This window comes from Pseudorca crassidens (genome assembly GCF_039906515.1).
Source record: "Pseudorca crassidens isolate mPseCra1 chromosome 1 unlocalized genomic scaffold, mPseCra1.hap1 SUPER_1_unloc_3, whole genome shotgun sequence".
Taxonomy (NCBI): domain Eukaryota; kingdom Metazoa; phylum Chordata; class Mammalia; order Artiodactyla; family Delphinidae; genus Pseudorca; species Pseudorca crassidens.
The window spans coordinates 1,876,422-1,894,852 of NW_027135940.1; the positions used below are offsets into that span (position 1 = coordinate 1,876,422).

Consider the following 18,431-nt stretch of genomic DNA (forward strand, 5'->3'; position numbering starts at 1 on the left):
GTAGACATATCAATCCATAGGTTTTAAGATTCTTACTAGTCAGGTATATTTTTAGGCGTTTAATATGGGGTGTTGAGTCCACTTCGTTGAGCAAGCAGTAGCTCTTGTCTATTACATATTTGGCTTATGGAAAGGTATCTGTGCTAATTTCAATCTCTGGTTTTATGCAGCACCCCAACTCACCTTTCCCCTTAAGCAAGCATAAGTTGGTTTTCTACATTTGAGACCCTATTCTGTTTTGTAATTCAGTTCCTGTGTAGGCAAGTTTACATGCCGTGTATTAGTGATATCTTATGATGTTTCTTTTTCTGTGTGACTTATTTCACTTAGAATCATCGTACCTGAATCCACTCATTATGCTGCTACTGGCCTGATGACATAGATTTCATTGCTGAGTGATATTGCATTGTACGTAAGTACCACAACTTCTTTATCCATTTTTCGCTTTCTGCGATATTGAACTTGTACCGTAAACGAGGTTCTTGTAAACAGAGCCGTTCCAAACTTTGGGGTGGCTGTGTCTTTTTGAATCAATTTCCCTAATCTATAGGACCATAAGTGGAAGTGCCCTAGGCTCTGTTGCTTTGTTTTTTAGATGTTTCAGGAAACACCATACACTTCTCCAGAGTGGCTGTTGCCAATTTACATCCCGCCCATCAGTCTAACTAGGCTCCCAGTTCTCCATGGCCTGTCCTGCCTTTCTGGATTTTACACTTTTTTCACATGGCCCTTTTGACCGGGGGGCAGTGAGACTTCATTGTAGTGCAGATTTCCTTTGCAATCTTGCTTGGTTGGCCAAAAAGGGCGTATGCGTTTTTTCCTGAATATATTCAGGAAAAAACGCATACGTACTTTTTGGCCAAGTGCATCATTGTGGACGTTCTGCCTCTTTTCCTATGCTTTACATGCAATTCCAGTCTACCTCCTGAAATCGGTTTCCTGCAATTCTGCCCCGCTTTCAAGTCCTCTTGGCAGCCTTACTTCAATATATTTTTGGACGATAGCTGTCATTTATAACTCTGTAGGTTTGTGAATTACAGTGCCCCTGAGCTCCTTTCTTCAACTCGCTTTCTTGTGAGCTGGCCGCAACACCGCAGGATTGCTTCAGGCCCTAGTGTGGTTCCGGCATGGCTCGCTGAGCCTTTGGTTAATTCCTCTTCCTGGTGGGAAATGAGAGTTAAATTTGCCCGTCCAGACACCTCCAGCTAGTCTGTCATTGGTTCTCCCTATTCCTGTTCATTTTCCACAGAAATTGCAAACTGGGCCAAACAGGAGGTTAAAGGCACTGACTCTCCAAGTGGGGAGAGTCTTAGTAAAGCGTCTGGAATGTTGCACCCGAGTACCAGGGGACGAAAACTGAGACACATTTGAACACGTTTCCCGATCACACGGTGTATCATACTCTGGGTTCCACATGCATGTTTTAGCTGAAGGAAGAATCCCTTAAACCTGGAGAGTTGAGACCCATGGAATGGGTACCATGCAATATGACTTCAAAGGGTCTGCATTTGGTCACCGAACTTCACCAATCCTATCACTGCTGCGTTTATGCCGCTATACACACGCTTGATTCTCTTTCGGAGACATATAAATCCATAGGTTTTAAGATTCTTACTAGTCAGGTATATTCTTAGGCGTTTAATATGGGGTGTTGACTCCACTTCGTTGAGCAAGCAGTAGCTCTTGTCTATTACATATTTGGCTTATGGAAAGGTATCTGTGCTAATTTCAATCTCTGGTTTTATGCAGCACCCCAACTCACCTTTCCCCTTAAATAAGCATAAGTTGGTTTTCTACATTTGAGACCCTATTCTGTTTTGTAATTCAGTTCCTGTGTAGGCAAGTTTACATTCCGTGTATTAGTGATATCTTATGATGTTTCTTTTTCTGTGTGACTTATTTCACTTAGAATCATCGTACCTGAATCCACTCATTATGCTGCTACTGGCCTGATGACATAGATTTCATTGCTGAGTGATATTGCATTGTACGTAAGTACCACAACTTCTTTATCCATTTTTCGCTTTCTGCCATATTGAACTTGTACCGTAAACGAGGTTCTTGTAAACATAGCCGTCCCAAACTTTGGGGTGGCTGTGTCTTTTTGATTTTAATTTCCCTAAGCTATAGGACCATAAGTGGAAGTGCCCTAGGCTCTGTTGCTTTGTTTTTTAGATGTTTCAGGAAACACCATACACTTCTCCAGAGTGGCTGTTGGCAATTTACATCCCGCCCATCAGCATAACAAGGCTCCCAGTTCTCCATGGCCTGTCCTGCCTTTCTGGATTTTACACTTTTTTCAGATGGTCCTTTTGACCGGGGGGCAGTGAGACTTCATTGTAGTGCAGATTTCCTTTGCAAGCTTGCTTGGTTGGCCAAAAAGGGCGTATGCGTTTTTTCCTGAATATATTCAGGAAAAAACGCATATGCCCTTTTTGGCCAAGTGCATCATTGTGGACGTTCTGCCTCTTTTCCTATGGTTTACATGCAATTCCTGTCTACCTCCTGAAATCGGTTTCCTGCAATTCTGCCCCGCTTTCAAGTCCTCTTGGCAGCCTTACTTCAATATATTTTTGGACGATAGCTGTCATTTATAACTCTGCAGGTTTGTGAATTACAGTGCCCCTGAGCTCCTTTCTTCAACTCGCTTTCTTGTGAGCTGGCCGCAACACTGCAGGATTGCTTCAGGCCGTAGTGTCGTTCCGGCACGGCAGGCTGAGCCTTTGGTTAATTCCTCTTCCTGGTGGGAAATGAGAGTTAAATTTGCCCTTCCAGACACCTCCAGCTAGTCTCTCATTGGTTCTCTCTATTCCTGTTCATCTTCAGCAGAATTTGCAAATTGGGCCAAATAGGAGGTTAAAGGCACTGACTCTCCAAGTGGGGAGAGTGTTAGTAAAGTGTCTGGAATGTTGCACCCGAGTACCAGGGGACGAAAACTGAGACACATTTGAACACGTTTCCCGATCACACGGTGGATCATACTCTGGGTTCCTCATGCATGTTTTAGCTGAAGGAAGAATCCCTTAAACCTGGAGAGTTGAGACCCATGGAATGGGTACCATGCAATATGACTTCAAAGGGTCTGCATTTGCTCACCGAACTTCACCAATCCTATCACTGCTGCGTTTATGCCGCTGTACACACGCTTGATTCTCTTTCGTAGACATATCAATCCATAGGTTTTAAGATTCTTACTAGTCAGGTATATTCTTAGGCGTTTAATATGGGGTGTTGAGTCCACTTCGTTGAGCAAGCAGTAGCTCTTGTCTATTACATATTTGGCTTATGGAAAGGTATCTGTGCTAATTTCAATCTCTGGTTTTATGCAGCACCCCAACTCACCTTTCCCCTTAAGTAAGCATAAGTTGGTTTTCTACATTTGAGACCCTATTCTGTTTTGTAATTCAGTTCCTGTGTAGCAAAGTTTACATTCCGTGTATTAGTGATATCTTATGATGCTTCTTTTTCTGTGTGACTTATTTCACTTAGAATCATCGTACCTGAATCCACTCATTATGCTGCTACTGGCCTGATGACATAGATTTCATTGCTGAGTGATATTGCATTGTACGTAAGTACCACAACTTCTTTATCCATTTTTCGCTTTCTGCGATATTGAACTTGTACCGTAAACGAGGTTCTTGTAACCAGAGCCGTCCCAAACTTTGGGGTGGCTGTGTCTTTTTGATTTTAATTTCCCTAAGCTATAGGACCATAAGTGGAAGTGCCCTAGGCTCTGTTGCTTTGTTTTTTAGATGTTTCAGGAAACACCATACACTTCTCCAGAGTGGCTGTTGGCAATTTACATCACGCCCATCGCATAACAAGGCTCCCAGTTCTCCATGGCCTGTCCTGCCTTTCTGGATTTTACACTTTTTTCAGATGGCCCTTTTGACCGGGGGGCAGTGAGACTTCATTGTAGTGCAGATTTCCTTTGCAAGCTTGCTTGGTTGGCCAAAAAGGGCGTATGCGTTTTTTCCTGAATATATTCAGGAAAAAACGCATACGCCCTTTTTGGCCAAGTGCATCATTGTGGACGTTCTGCCTCTTTTCCTATGCTTTACATGCAATTCCAGTCTACCTCCTGAAATCGGTTTCCTGCAATTCTGCCCCGCTTTCAAGTCCTCTTGGCAGCCTTACTTCAATATATTTTTGGACGATAGCTGTTATTTATAACTCTGCAGGTTTGTGAATTACAGTGCCCCTGAGCTCCTTTCTTCAACTCGCTTTCTTGTGAGCTGGCCGCAACACCGCAGGATTGCTTCAGGCCGTAGTGTCGTTCCGGCATGGCAGGCTGAGCCTTTGGTTAATTCCTCTTCCTGGTGGGCAATGAGAGTTAAATTTGCCCTTCCAGACACCTCCAGCTAGTCTCTCATTGGTTCTCCCTATTCCTGTTCATTTTCGGCAGAATTTGCAAATTGGGCCAAATAGGAGGTTAAAGGCACTGACTCTCCAAGTGGGGAGAGTGTTAGTAAAGTGTCTGGAATGTTGCACCCGAGTACCAGGGGACGAAATCTGAGACACATTTGAACACGTTTCCCGATCACACGGTGGATCATACTCTGGGTTCCACATGCATGTTTTAGCTGAAGGAAGAATCCCTTAAACCTGGAGAGTTGAGACCCATGGAATGGGTACCATGCAATATGACTTCCAAGGGTCTGCATTTGCTCACCGAACCTCACCTATCCTATCACTGCTGCGTTTATGCCGCTGTACACACGCTTGATTCTCTTTCGGAGACATATCAATCCATAGGTTTTAAGATTCTTACTAGTCAGGTATATTCTTAGGCGTTTAATATGGGGTGTTGAGTCCACTTCGTTGAGCAAGCAGTAGCTCTTGTCTATTACATATTTGGCTTATGGAAAGGTATCTGTGCTAATTTCAATCTCTGGTTTTCTGCAGCACTCCAACTCACCTTTCCCCTTAAGCAAGCATAAGTTGGTTTTCTACATTTGAGACCTTATTCTGTTTTGTAATTCAGTTCCTGTGTAGCCAAGTTTACAATCCGTGTATTAGTGATATCTTATGATGTTTCTTTTTCTGTGTGACTTATTTCACTTAGAATCATCATACCTGAATCCACTCATTATGCTGCTACTGGCCTGATGACATAGATTTCATTGCTGAGTGATATTGCATTGTACGTAAGTACCAGAACTTCTTTATCCATTTTTCGCTTTCTGCGATATTGAACTTGAACCGTAAATGAGGTTCTTGTAAACAGAGCCGTTCCAAACTTTGGGGTGGCTGTGTCTTTTTGATTTTAATTTCCCTAATCTATAGGACCATAAGTGGAAGTGCCCTAGGCTGTGTTGCTTTGTTTTTTAGATATTTCAGGAACCACCATACACTTCTCCAGAGTGGCTGTTGGCAATTTACATCCTGCCCATCAGCATAACAAGGCTCCCAGTTCTCCATGGCCTGTCCTGCCTTTCAGGATTTTACACTTTTTTCAGATGGCCCTTTTGACCTGGGAGCAGTGAGACTTCATTGTAGTGCAGATTTCCTTTGCAAGCTTGCTTGGTTGGCCAAAAAGGGCGTATGCATTTTTTCCTGAATATATTCAGGAAAAAACGCATACGCCCTTTTTGGCCAAGTGCATCATTGTGGACGTTCTGCCTCTTTTCCTATGCTTTACATGCAATTCCAGTCTACCTCCTGAAATTGGTTTCCTGCAATTCTGCCCCGCTTTCAAGTCCTCTTGGCAGCCTTACTTCAATATATTTTTGGACGATAGCTGTCATTTAGAACTCTGCAGGTGTGTGAATTACAGGGCCCCTGAGCTCCTTTCTTCAACTTGCTTTCTTGTGAGCTGGCCGCAACACCGCAGGATTGCTTCAGGCCCTAGTGTGGTTCCGGCATGGCTCGCTGAGCCTTTGGTTAATTCCTCTTCTTGGTGGGAAATGAGAGTTAAATTTACCCGGGCAGACACCTCCAGCTTGTCTCTCATTCGTTCTGCCTATTCCTGTTCCTTTTCTGCAGAAATTGCAAACTGGGCCAAACAGGAGGTTAAAGGCACTGACTCTCCAAGTGGGGAGAGTGTTAGTAAAGCGTCTGGAATGTTGCACCCGAGTACCAGGAGACGAAAACTGAGACACATTTGAACACGTTTCCCGATCACACGGTGGATTATACTCTGGGTTCCACATGCATGTTTTAGCTGAAGGAAGAATCCCTTAAACCTGGAGAGTTGAGAACCATGGAGTGGGTACCATGCAATATGACTTCAAACGGTCTTCATTTGCTCACCGAACCTCACCAATCCTTTCACTGCTGCCTTTATGCCGCTGTACACACGCTTGATTCTCTTTCGGAGACATATAAATCCATAGGTTTTAAGATTCTTACTAGTCAGGTATATTCTTAGGCGTTTAATATGGGGTGTTGAGTCCGCTTCGTTGAGCAAGGAGTAGCTCTTGTCTATTACATATTTGTCTTATGGAAAGCTATCTGTGTTAATTTCAATCTCTGGTTTTCTGCAGCACCCCAACTCACCTTTCCCCTTAAGCAAGCATAAGTTGGTTTTCTACATTTGAGACCCTGTTCTGTTTTGTAATTCAGTTCCTGTGTAGCCAAGTTTACATTCTGTGTATTAGTGATATCTTATGATGTTTCTTTTTCTGTGTGACTTATTTCACTTAGAATCATCGTACCTCAATCCACTCATTATGCTGCTACTGGCCTGATAAGATAGATTTCATTGCTGAGTGATATTGCATTGTACGTAAGTACCACAACTTCTTTATCCATTTTTCGCTTTCTGCGATATTGAACTTGTACCGTAAACGAGGTTCTTGTAAACAGAGCCGTCCCAAACTTTGGGGTAGCTGTGTCTTTTTGATTTTAATTTCCCTAAGCTATAGCACCATAAGTGGAAGTGCCCTAGGCTCTGTTGCTTTGTTTTTTAGATGTTTCAGGAAACACCATACACTTCTCCAGAGTGGCTGTTGGCAATTTACATCACGCCCATTGGCATAACAAAACTACCAGTTCTCCATGGCCTGTCCTGCCTTTCTGGATTTTACTCTTTTTTCAGATGGCCCTTTTGACCTGGGAGCAGTGAGACTTCATTGTAGTGCAGATTTCATTTGCAAGCTTGCTTGTTTGGCCAAAAAGGGCGTATGCATTTTTTCCTGAATATATTCAGGAAAAAACGCATACGCCCTTTTTGGCCAAGTGCATCATTGTGGACGTTCTGCCTCTTTTCCTATGCTTTACATGCAATTCCAGTCTACCTCCTGAAATCGGTTTCCTGCAATTCTGCCCCGCTTTCAAGTCCTCTTGGCAGCCTTACTTCAATATATTTTTGGACGATAGCTGTCATTTAGAACTCTGCAGGTGTGTGAATTACAGGGCCCCTGAGCTCCTTTCTTCAACTCGCTTTCTTGTGAGCTGGCCGCAACACCGCAGGATTGCTTCAGGCCCTAGTGTGGTTCCGGCATGGCTCGCTGAGCCTTTGGTTAATTCCTCTTCCTGGTGGGAAATGAGAGTTAAATTTGCCCGTCCAGACACCTCCAGCTAGTCTCTCATTCGTTCTGCCTATTCCTGTTCCTTTTCTGCAGAAATTGCAAACTGGGCCAAACAGGAGGTTAAAGGCACTGACTCTCCAAGTGGGGAGAGTGTTAGTAAAGCGTCTGGAATGTTGCACCCGAGTACCAGGAGACGAAAACTGAGACACATTTGAACACGTTTCCCGATCACACGGTGGATTATACTCTGGGTTCCACATGCATGTTTTAGCTGAAGGAAGAATCCCTTAAACCTGGAGAGTTGAGAACCATGGAGTGGGTACCATGCAATATGACTTCAAACGGTCTTCATTTGCTCACCGAACCTCACCAATCCTTTCACTGCTGCCTTTATGCCGCTGTACACACGCTTGATTCTCTTTCGGAGACATATAAATCCATAGGTTTTAAGATTCTTACTAGTCAGGTATATTCTTAGGCGTTTAATATGGGGTGTTGAGTCCGCTTCGTTGAGCAAGGAGTAGCTCTTGTCTATTACATATTTGTCTTATGGAAAGCTATCTGTGTTAATTTCAATCTCTGGTTTTCTGCAGCACCCCAACTCACCTTTCCCCTTAAGCAAGCATAAGTTGGTTTTCTACATTTGAGACCCTGTTCTGTTTTGTAATTCAGTTCCTGTGTAGCCAAGTTTACATTCCGTGTATTAGTGATACCTTATGATGTTTCTTTTTCTGTGTGACTTATTTCACTTAGAATCATCGTACCTGAATCCACTCATTATGCTGCTACTGGCCTGATGACATAGATTTCATTGCTGAGTGATATTGCATTGTACGTAAGTACCACAACTTCTTTATCCATTTTTCGCTTTCTGCGATATTGAACTTGTACCGTAAACGAGGTTCTTGTAAACAGAGCTGTCCCAAACTTTGGGGTGGCTGTGTTTTTTATTTTAATTTCCCTAATCTATAGGACCATAAGTGGAAGTGCCCTAGGCTCTGTTGCTTGTTTTTTAGATGTTTCAGGAAACACCATACACTTCTCCAGAGTGGCTGTTGGCAATTTATATCCCGCCCATCAGCATAATAAGGCTCCCAGTTCTCCATGGCCTGTCCTGCCTTTCTGGATTTTACACTTTTTTCAGATGGCCCTTTTGACCGGGGGGCAGTGAGACTTCATTGTAGTGCAGATTTCCTTTGCAAGCTTGCTTGGTGGGCCAAAAAGGGTGTCTGCGTTTTTTCCTGAGTATATTCAGGAAAAAACGCATACGCCCTTTTTGGCCAAGTGCATCATTGAGGACGTTCTGCCTCTTTTCCTATGCTTTACATGCAATTCCAGTCTACCTCCTGAAATCGGTTTCCTGCAATTCTGCCCCGCTTTCAAGTCCTCTTGGCAGCCTTACTTCAATATATTTTTGGACGATAGCTGTCATTTAGAACTCTGCAGGTTTGTGAATTACAGGGCCCCTGAGTTCCTTTCTTCAACTCGCTTTCTTGTGAGCTGGCCGCAACACCGCAGTATTGCTTCAGGCCCTAGTGTGGTTCCGGCATGGCACGCTGAGCCTTTGGTTAATTCCTCTTCCTGGTGGGAAATGAGAGTTAAATTTGCCCGTCCAGACTCCTCCAGCTAGTCTCTCATTTGTTCTCCCTATTCCTGTTCATTTTCCACAGAAATTGCAAACTGGGCCAAACAGGAGGTTAAAGGCACTGACTCTCCAAGTGGGGAGAGTATTAGTAAAGCGTCTGGAATGTTGCACCCGAGTACCAGGGGATGAAAACTGAGACATATTTGAACACGTTTCCCGATCACACGTTGGATCATACTCTGGGTTCCACATGCATGTTTTAGCTGAAGGAAGAATCCCTTTAACCTGAAGAGTTGAGAACCATGGAATGGGAACCCTGCAATATGACTTCAAAGGGTCTGCATTTGCTCACCGAACCTCACCAATCCTATCACTGTTGCATTTATGCCGCTGTACACATGCTTGATTCTCTTTCAGAGACATATAAATCCATAGGTTTTAAGATTCTTACTAGTCAGGTATATTCTTAGGCGTTTAATATGGGGTGTTGAGTCCACTTCGTTGAGCAAGCAGTAGCTCTTGCCTATTACATATTTGGCTTATGGAAAGGTATCTGTGCTAATTTCTATCTCTGGTTTTATGCAGCACCCCAACTCACCTTTCCCCTTAAGCAAGCATAAGTTGGTTTTCTACATTTGAGACCCTATTCTGTTTTGTAATTCAGTTCCTGTGTAACCAAGTTTACATTCCGTGTATTAGTGATATCTTATGATGTTTCATTTTCTCTGTGACTTATTTCACTTAGAATCATCGTACCTGAATCCACTCATTATGCTGCTACTGGCCTGATGACATACATTTCATTGCTGAGTGATATTGCATTGTACGTAAGTACCACAAGTTCTTTATCCATTTTTCGCTTTCTGTGATATTGAACTTGTATTGTAAACGAGGTTCTTGTAAACAGAGCCGTCCCAAACATTGCGGTGGCTGTGTCTTTTTGATTTTAATTTCCCTAATCTATAGGACCATAAGTGGAAGTGCCTTAGGCTGTGTTGCTCTGTTTCTTAGATGTTTCAGGAAACACCATACACTTCTGCAGAGTGGCTGTTGGCAATTTACATCCCGCCCATCAGCATAACAAGGCTCCCAGTTCTCCTTGGCCTGTCCTGCCTTTTTGGATTTTACACTTTTTTCAGATGGCCCTTTTGACCGGGGAGCAGTGAGACTTCATTGTAGTGCAGATTTCCTTTGCAAGCTTGCTTGGTTGGCCAAAAAGGGCGTATGCGTTTTTTCCTGAGTATATTCAGGAAAAAACGCAGACGCCCTTTTTGGCCAAGTGCATCATTGTGGACGTTCTGCCTCTTTTCCTATGCTTTACATGCAATTCCAGTCTACCTCCTGAAATCGGTTTCCTGCAATTCTGCCCCGCTTTCAAGTCCTCTTGGCAGCCTTACTTCAATATATTTTTGGACGATAGCTGTCATTTAGAACTCTGCAGGTGTGTGAATTACAGTTCCCCTGAGCTCCTTTCTTCAACTCGCTTTCTTGTGAGCTGGCCGCAACACCGCAGGATTGCTTCAGGCCCTAGTGTGGTTCCGGCATGGCTCGCTGAGCCTTTCGATAATTCCTCTTCTTGGTGGGAAATGAGAGTTAAATTTGCCCGTCCATAACCCTCCAGCTAGTCTCTCATTGGTTCTCCCTATTCCTGTTCATTTTCCGCAGAAATTGCAAACTGGGCCAAACAGGAGGTTAAAGGCACTGACTCTCCAAGTGGGGGAGAGTGTTAGTAAAGCGTCTGGAATGTTGCACCCGATTACCAGGGGTTGAAAACTGAGACACATTTGAACACGTTTCCCAATCACACGGTGGATCATACTCTGGGTTCCACATGTATGTTTTAGCTGAAGGAAGAATCCCTTAAACCTTGAGAGTTGAGAACCATGGAATGGGTACCATGCAATATGACTTCAAAGGGTCTGCATTTGCTCACCGAACCTCACCAATCCTATCACTGCTGCGTTTATGCCGCTGTAAACACGCTTGATTCTCTTTCGGAGACATATAAATCCATAGGTTTTAAGATTCTTACTAGTCAGGTATATTCTTAGGCGTTTAATATGTGGTGTTGAGTCCACTTCGTTGAGCAAGGAGTAGCTCTAGTCTATTACATATTTGGCTTATTGAACGGTATCTGTGCTCATTTCAATCTCTTGTTTTATGCAGCACACCAACTCACCTTTCCCCTTTAGCAAGCATAAGTTGGTTCTACATTTGAGACCCTGTTCTGTTTTGTAATTCATTTCCTGGGTAGCCAAGTTTACATTCCGTGTATTAGGGATATCTTATGATGTTTCTTTTTCTGTGTGACTTATTTCACTTAGAATCATCGTACCTGAATCCACTCATTATGCTGCTACGGGCCTGATGACATAGATTTCATTGCTGAATGATATTCCATTCTACGTATGTACCACAACTTCTTTATCCATTTTTTGCTTTCTACGATATTGAACTTGTACCGTAAACGAGGTTCTTGTAAACAGAGCCGTTCCAAACTTTGGGGTGGCTGTGTCTTTTTGATTTTAATTTCACTAAGCTATAGGACCATAAGTGGAAGTGCCCTAGGCTCTGTTGCTTTGTTTTTTAGATGTTTCAGGAAACACCATACACTTCTCCAGAGTGGCTGTTGGCAATTTACATCCTGCCCATAAGCACAAAAAGGCTCCCAGTTCTCCATGGCCTGTCCTGCCGTTCTGGATTTTACACTTTTTTCAGATGGCCCTTTTGACCGGGGGGCAGTGAGACTTCATTGTAGTGCAGATTTCCTTTGCAAGCTTGCTTGGTTGGCCAGAAAGGGCGTATGCGTTTCTTCCTGAATATATTCAGGAAGAAACGCATACGCCCTTTTTGGCCAAGTGCATCATTCTCGACGTTCTGAGTCTTTTCATATGTTTTCAATGCAGTTCCTGTCTACCTCCTGAAATCGGTTTCCTGCAATTCTGCCTTGCTGTCAGTGCCTCTTCATAGCCTTACCTCAATATACGTTTGGAAAATAGTTGGCCTTTATAACTCTGCAGGTTTTTGAATTGCAGTGGCCCTTAGCTCCATTTTTCAGCTCTTATTTTTGTGATCTTGCCTCATATCCACAGGATTTCTTCAGGCCCTATCCTTCTTCTGGGGCGCCTTGCTCTGCCTTTGGTTAATTCTTCTTCCTGATGTGAAATTAGAGTGACATGTGCCCATTGAAACCGCTACAGCTATTTTCTCACTGGTTCTCCCTATTCCCATTCATCCTCCGCACTAACTGCAGACTGTGCGATACCGGAACTTAAAGGCATTGACTCTCCATGTGGAGATGTTGTTAGTAAAGTGGCTGGAATGTTGATCCGGAGCCCCAGGAGAGGAAAATGAGGTGCGTTTTAGAAACCTTTCCCGATCATATGGTATACCATCTGCTGGATTCCCCATGCATGGTTTAGCTGTAGGAAGATTCCCTTCAACCTGGAGTGTTGGGACCCTTGGAATGAGTAGTATGAAGCATTGCATTAAACTTTCGGCAGTTGCTCACCAAAGCTCACCAATGCTCTCAGCCCCAAGTGTCCAGCCTTATGTCTTATCCAGCTGTGGGTTTATATGTGGTCATTACAGGTTGCATCACAGCCCCTGAGCGAATTTTGTAAGAATTTTTCTCTCTTTCATTGTTTCTGCGTTTTGGTTTTAAAATTTATTTCTATAATGGGGTTTAGCTCATTTTCACTGCTGTGTTTGTGCCGCTCTGCACACACTTGATTCCCTTATGGAGATATATCAATACATGGGTTTTAAGATTCTTATTACTCAGATATATTTCTCTGCGGTGTATAGGGTGTGTTGAGGCCAGTTCATTGAGCAAGGTGTAGATCTTGTCTAATACCTATTTGGTTTATTGAACGGTATCTGTGCTAATTTCAAACTCTGGTTTTATGCATCACCCCACCTCTCCTTTCCCCTTAAGCTGACATAAGTGTGTTTTCTAAATGTGAGACACTGTTCTGTTTTGTAATTCATTTTTTGTGCAGCCATATTTATCCTCCCTCTATAAGTGATATCTTATGATATGTTTCTTTTTCTGTTTGACTTATTTCAAGTAGTATTATCGGACCTAAATCCACTCTTTATCCTTCTACTAGCCTTATTACATTGATTTCATGGTGAAGAGATATTCCATTGTACATAAGTACCACATTTTCTTTATCCATTGTTCTCTTTCCTGGGATATTTAAGGTGTACTGAAGTTGAGGTTCTTGTAAACAGAGTAGCCCTAAACTGTGGTGTGCTTGTGTCTTGTTGATTTTTAGACTTCCCTAGATATACTTCCATGATTGGAAGTGCCCTATGCTCTGTAGCTCTGTTTTTTAGATGATTTAGGAACCACCATACACTTCTCCAGAGTGGCTCTCGGCAGTTCACACACTGTCCATCAGCGTATAAAGGCTCCCTGTTCTCCATGGCCTGTCCTGCATTTCTGGTTTTTACAATTTTTTCGGATGGCCCTTTTGACCGGTGGGAAATGAGACTTCTTTGTTGTGCACATTTGCATTGCTTGCTTGCTTGGTTGCCCATAAAGTGCGTATGCGTTTTTTCCTGGATATATTCAGGAAAAAACGCATACTCCCTTTTGGGCCAACTACATCATTGTCGAAATTCTGCCGCTTTTCATGTACTTTAAGGACGAGTCCAATCTATCTCTTGAAATCTGTTTCTTGCAATTCTGTCTTGCATTCAGATCCTCTTCTTTGCCTTACCTCAACATATTTTTGGACGTTAGTTTTCATTTATAACTCTGCAGGTTTGTGAATTGCAGTGACCCTGAGCTCCATTTTTTAAGTTGCTCTTTTGTGAGCTGGCCTCAAAGCCGCAGGATTGCTTCAGGCCCTATTTTGGCTCCGGCGAGGCGGGCTGAGCCTTTTTTTAATTCTTACTCTTAATGGGAAATTAGAGTGACATGTGCCCGTCCAAACCCCTACAACTATTCTCTCATTGGTTCCCCCTCTTCCCGTTCATCCTCCTCACAATTTGCAAAATGTGTGAAACAGAAGTTTAAATGTGCTGATTCTCTAAGTGGGGAGATTCTAAGTAACGTGGCTGGAATGATGAACAGGAGCACCAGGAGAGGATAAATGAGGTGCATTTTAGACACATCTCCCGATCACATGGTGTTTTCCATGCATGTTTTCCATGCATGTTTTAGCTGTAGGAAGATTCCTTGAACCTGCAGATTTGGGACCCATTGAATGGGTACCAGGTAGTATTACTTTAAAGGGTGTGCATTTCCTCACCCAACCTCACATTTCTCTTAGCGCGAACAGTTTCCAGCCTTATGTCTCATCCTGCTGTGGGTCTAGATGTGTTCAATCCATGTTGCATCACCGTCCCTGAGGAAAAGTTGTAAGAGGTTTTCTCTGTCTCTCTGTCGTTTATTTTTTTCAATTTATTACTATATTGGTTACAACTGATTTTCAAAGCTCTGTTTCTTGCTGCTGTACATCCACTTGATTCACGTACAGAGAGACATCAATAAATTCTTTTTCAGATTCTTACCAGTCATAGATATTCTTTTCCGGTGACTTGAGTGTGCTGAGTGCAGTTCTTTTAGCTACCGTGTAGGCCTTGTTGATTATCAGTTTGGTATTTGGAATGGTATCTTTGCTAATTTCAACCTCCTGGATGATGCCTCACCCCTCCCCACCTTTCCCGTTTAGCAGCCTTACGCGTGTTTTCTACATATTTGACTATGTTTTTGTTTTGTAATTTATTTCATGTGTAGCCATTTTGGATTCCACCTTTAAGTGATATCTTATGATATGTGTCTTTTTCTTTTTGAATTATGTCACTTAGAATGATCATACGTAACTCCTCCGGAGTTGTTACAACTGGCCATATTTCATTGATTTCCAGGCTGAGTAATATTCCACTCTACATAAGTACCACATCTCTATCCATTTTTTCCCTCCAGAGACATTTAAGTTATATCCTAGTCGAGGATCTTTTAAACAGAGAGGCAGTAAACATTGGGGTGCCTGTGTCCTCTCGATTTTTGTTTTTCCCAAGATATACGCCCATGAGTGCAAGTGCCCTATGCTCTGTAGCTCATTTTTTAGATGCTTTAGTAAACACAATACACTTCTCCAGAATGGCCGTTGGCAATATACATTTCCACTATAAGCCTCACAGGGCTCCCTCTTCTCCTTGCCCTGTCCTGCATTTCTGGTGTTTACACTTTATGAGGATGGCTTTTCTGACTGATGCGAAGTGATATCTTTTGTAGTATTGATTTCCAGTGCCCACCTGTTTGGTTGGCTAAAAAAGTGTATGCCCTTTTCTTGAATATATACAGAAAAAAACGCATACAGCCTTTTTGGCCAACTGCAATGTTGGCAATGTTCAGCCCCTTTTCTTGTGCTTAATGGCGAGTCCTTTCTACCTCCTCAAATCCCTTTCCTGTCATTCTCCCTTGCTTACCAATCCTTTTCTTTGACTTTCCTCAAGACATTTTTCAGTGATAGATATTTTCAACTCTGCAGTTTCGTGAATTTTACTGCCCCTGAGTTCCATTGTTCAACTTGTGTTTATGGGAACTGGCCACAAAGCAGTGGGATTTCCTCAAGCCCTATACTGTTTCCATGGGCAACCCTAGCCTTTGGTCAATTCGTCTTCCTGATTGGAAATTAGAGTGACATGTGCCTGTCTGAACACCTAGGACTTGTCTCTCATTGTTCCTCATCCTTCCGCTTCATCCTCTGGGCAAATTCCAAACTGTACGCAACAGGATGTTGACAGTGCTGACATCTCCAAGTGGGGAGACTGTTAGTAAAGACGCTGGAGGGGTGAACCCGAGCACCAGGAGATGAGGAGATGAGATGCCTTTTCCAAATTCTTCCCGATCAGATGGTATACCATCCTCTGGGTGTGACAGACATGTTTTAGCAGTAGGAAGGGTCCCATTCATGTAAGGAGAACACCAGGGCTTTTTCAAAATCAGTGTCTCCCCGAAACCCAAACTGGGGAAATTTTTAAGCTACGGCTACACATATGTTCATTAAGGGCCTTGGGAAGTAGGCAGAGTCCAAACTTTAGATGATTGAAGTCTTCAGGGTCAGAAGCACTCACCACCGGCTTCCCTTAGGTTACACTTTAACTGTCATTGATAGATGATGTCAATAAAAATATCTATTCTTTTTCCGATTATTTCCCCTTATAGGTTATTGCAAAATATTGAGTGTAGTTCCCTGTGCTATACAGTAGTTCCTTGTTGATGATCTATTTTATACATAGCAGTGTGTATGTTTTAATTCCAAACTGTTAATTTATCCCTCCTCCCACCTTTCCCCTTTGGTAATAATAAATTATAAGATTTTATACTTCTCAGAAATGGGGGAGCTGAAAGAGAGGTATCATTTTCAATGGAAAAGCATTTAAAACAAGATTGAAGCTTTAACCAAGATTATTAGATGTACATCCTTGGAAAGAAATCACTTCATTTCTCTAATATTGACCTGACAAATAAGACAAACCTTTTCACTGAACTTGCTTATAATAAAGTGATGGAAATATCAAATGGAAGTGTTAGAAACATCTTATTTTACCCGAGCCTTATAAACTGTTCTATGTTAACTACAGTTTGGCTCACACATCTGTTCATTGAAGTTACAGTAGTCTCAATTTCTGTTACTGATCCTCCAGAGTGGACCCCAACAAGTGTCCCCCTGCCCAGTGTCATTGGGGCCAACAGATCGAGACTGAGTTTGGTTCACAAGCAAAGGAAACTTTATATTTTGATCAGAGAATGGAGAGGTGAGAGCATGCACTACCCCGTGGGCTGTGGGCTGGGCTGCTGTGTAGAGATCCTGTCAGAGTCAGTGGGAGGGAGGGGGCGGAGCTCTCGAGGGCCGGGTTGGCTGCAGCTCAGGCTCTATATCTCGGAGTCTGCACTGGGCCCCAGGAGCTGAGGTGTCGACCCAGCCATTCTGCACTAGGAAATCTGGTCTGAAGTGCCGGGTGTGGAACCTCTGTATGCGGGACCCTAGGAGCACGTGAAATTAGACAAAGCACAAAGGATAAAAAAGGTCAGACTTGACTTTATTGCCCAGATTCTATTTTTATCTCCCAGGGATTTTTAATGGGCTTTGCTGGGGACAAACCCCTCCTCTGCCTTTTGTCCCATTCCTCATTCTTGGAGTGCTGAGGGTGCAGACCCTTCTTCTGTAACTGCTGAGTGCTGAGTTGGGAGCCCTCATACCAGGGGACGAGGGTCAGAACTTCTCCCCAGCAGCCTCCAGGTGACGTTGATTGGCCCCAGGACCCCTGCCTCCCTGCTCGTCCGCCTGAGCCCAGCATTGGAAGTGTTATAGATTCTAATGACCTTTAAGGGTCCAGGAAAGAGATGTGCAGAGACGCTGTGGGGGCCGGTTTCACCCCGCCCCACATTTGTTCGGCCACCTTAGGCTGACCGTTTCTGCCAGCCTAGATGCTCTGTCCAGTAGTCTGCTCTTTCTTCAATTAGGTCCCTGAATTAACGTAAAAACAGCACCAGGTGTCAGAGCCCTGCCCGCTCAACTCCCAGACAGTCCAGGGTCAGTGGTGATCAAGGACCATGATGGCCACTGAGTCAACAGCCTTTTGAAGTAAACAGGAGTCCAGCCGGTCTTATTGGCCACCATCATCACGGTGTCTGTAGGCTTTTCTATGGTGACAGTGTGATATACGGTTCCCCCGCCAAGATTATTAGCTCCCCTCCGGGTGCAGTAAGTCCTGCAAGCAGTAGTCTACTCCTTCGGGACACACTATTGTTGTTTTATGAGAGAAACTCCAGGTCAAGTGATGTTCACACGAGTCGTCATGGTGCCCTGCTGCCCCCGGTTATCTCTCTGGATGTTGGAGTTGGAGGGCCTCCTCACTCGAGGTCGGTGTGCCCACGGAGCGAACCCTGCAACTTCAGGGCATGGTTGGTGATTAGGATCACCACGTGGGGTCCTTTTCCCTTAGGAGGGAGGTGGCCTTTTGGGCTGCTGATTTCCAGGTTTTTAGATACCGCCAGTATCTTGGCCAGATGTGGCAGTGGGCCAAGCCCCTTGGTGACTGTAGTTTATCCTACCTGGATGGCATTCTTGCGTTGTTCCATTTCAAGTGGTCCCAGTTTTTGCACTAATTCTCCAATGGCGATTCACCTTTCACCGGGAATGGAAAGGTCAAAGGGTTTAGCTCAATTAGGGAGTTCCAGGGCAAGGGTCTGAATTGACTGCTCTTTCCATTCTTGAAAGGCCACTTCTGGATTCTGTTCAAAAGGATCATCATCTTTTCCTTTCAGTGTTTCATATAGAGGCCCAGCTAGTAGACTGTAGTTAGGGATCCAGAAGCAGCAAACCCTGGCCTCCCCAGGAACCCCTAAG

At 43.6% G+C, this 18,431-nt stretch overlaps 1 long non-coding RNA gene across 6 annotated transcripts in view; it reads left to right on the plus strand.

The window, feature by feature from the left end:
- Positions 1–18,431, plus strand: part of LOC137217935 (uncharacterized) — a 1,539,267-nt gene that overhangs the window by 1,460,254 nt on the left and 60,582 nt on the right. For all 6 annotated transcript variants that reach the window (XR_010940334.1, XR_010940329.1, XR_010940330.1 and 3 more), the window contains exon 8: positions 5,069–5,150. This is a non-coding gene — a long non-coding RNA (uncharacterized lncRNA). The remainder of the gene's footprint in view (positions 1–5,068; positions 5,151–18,431) is intronic.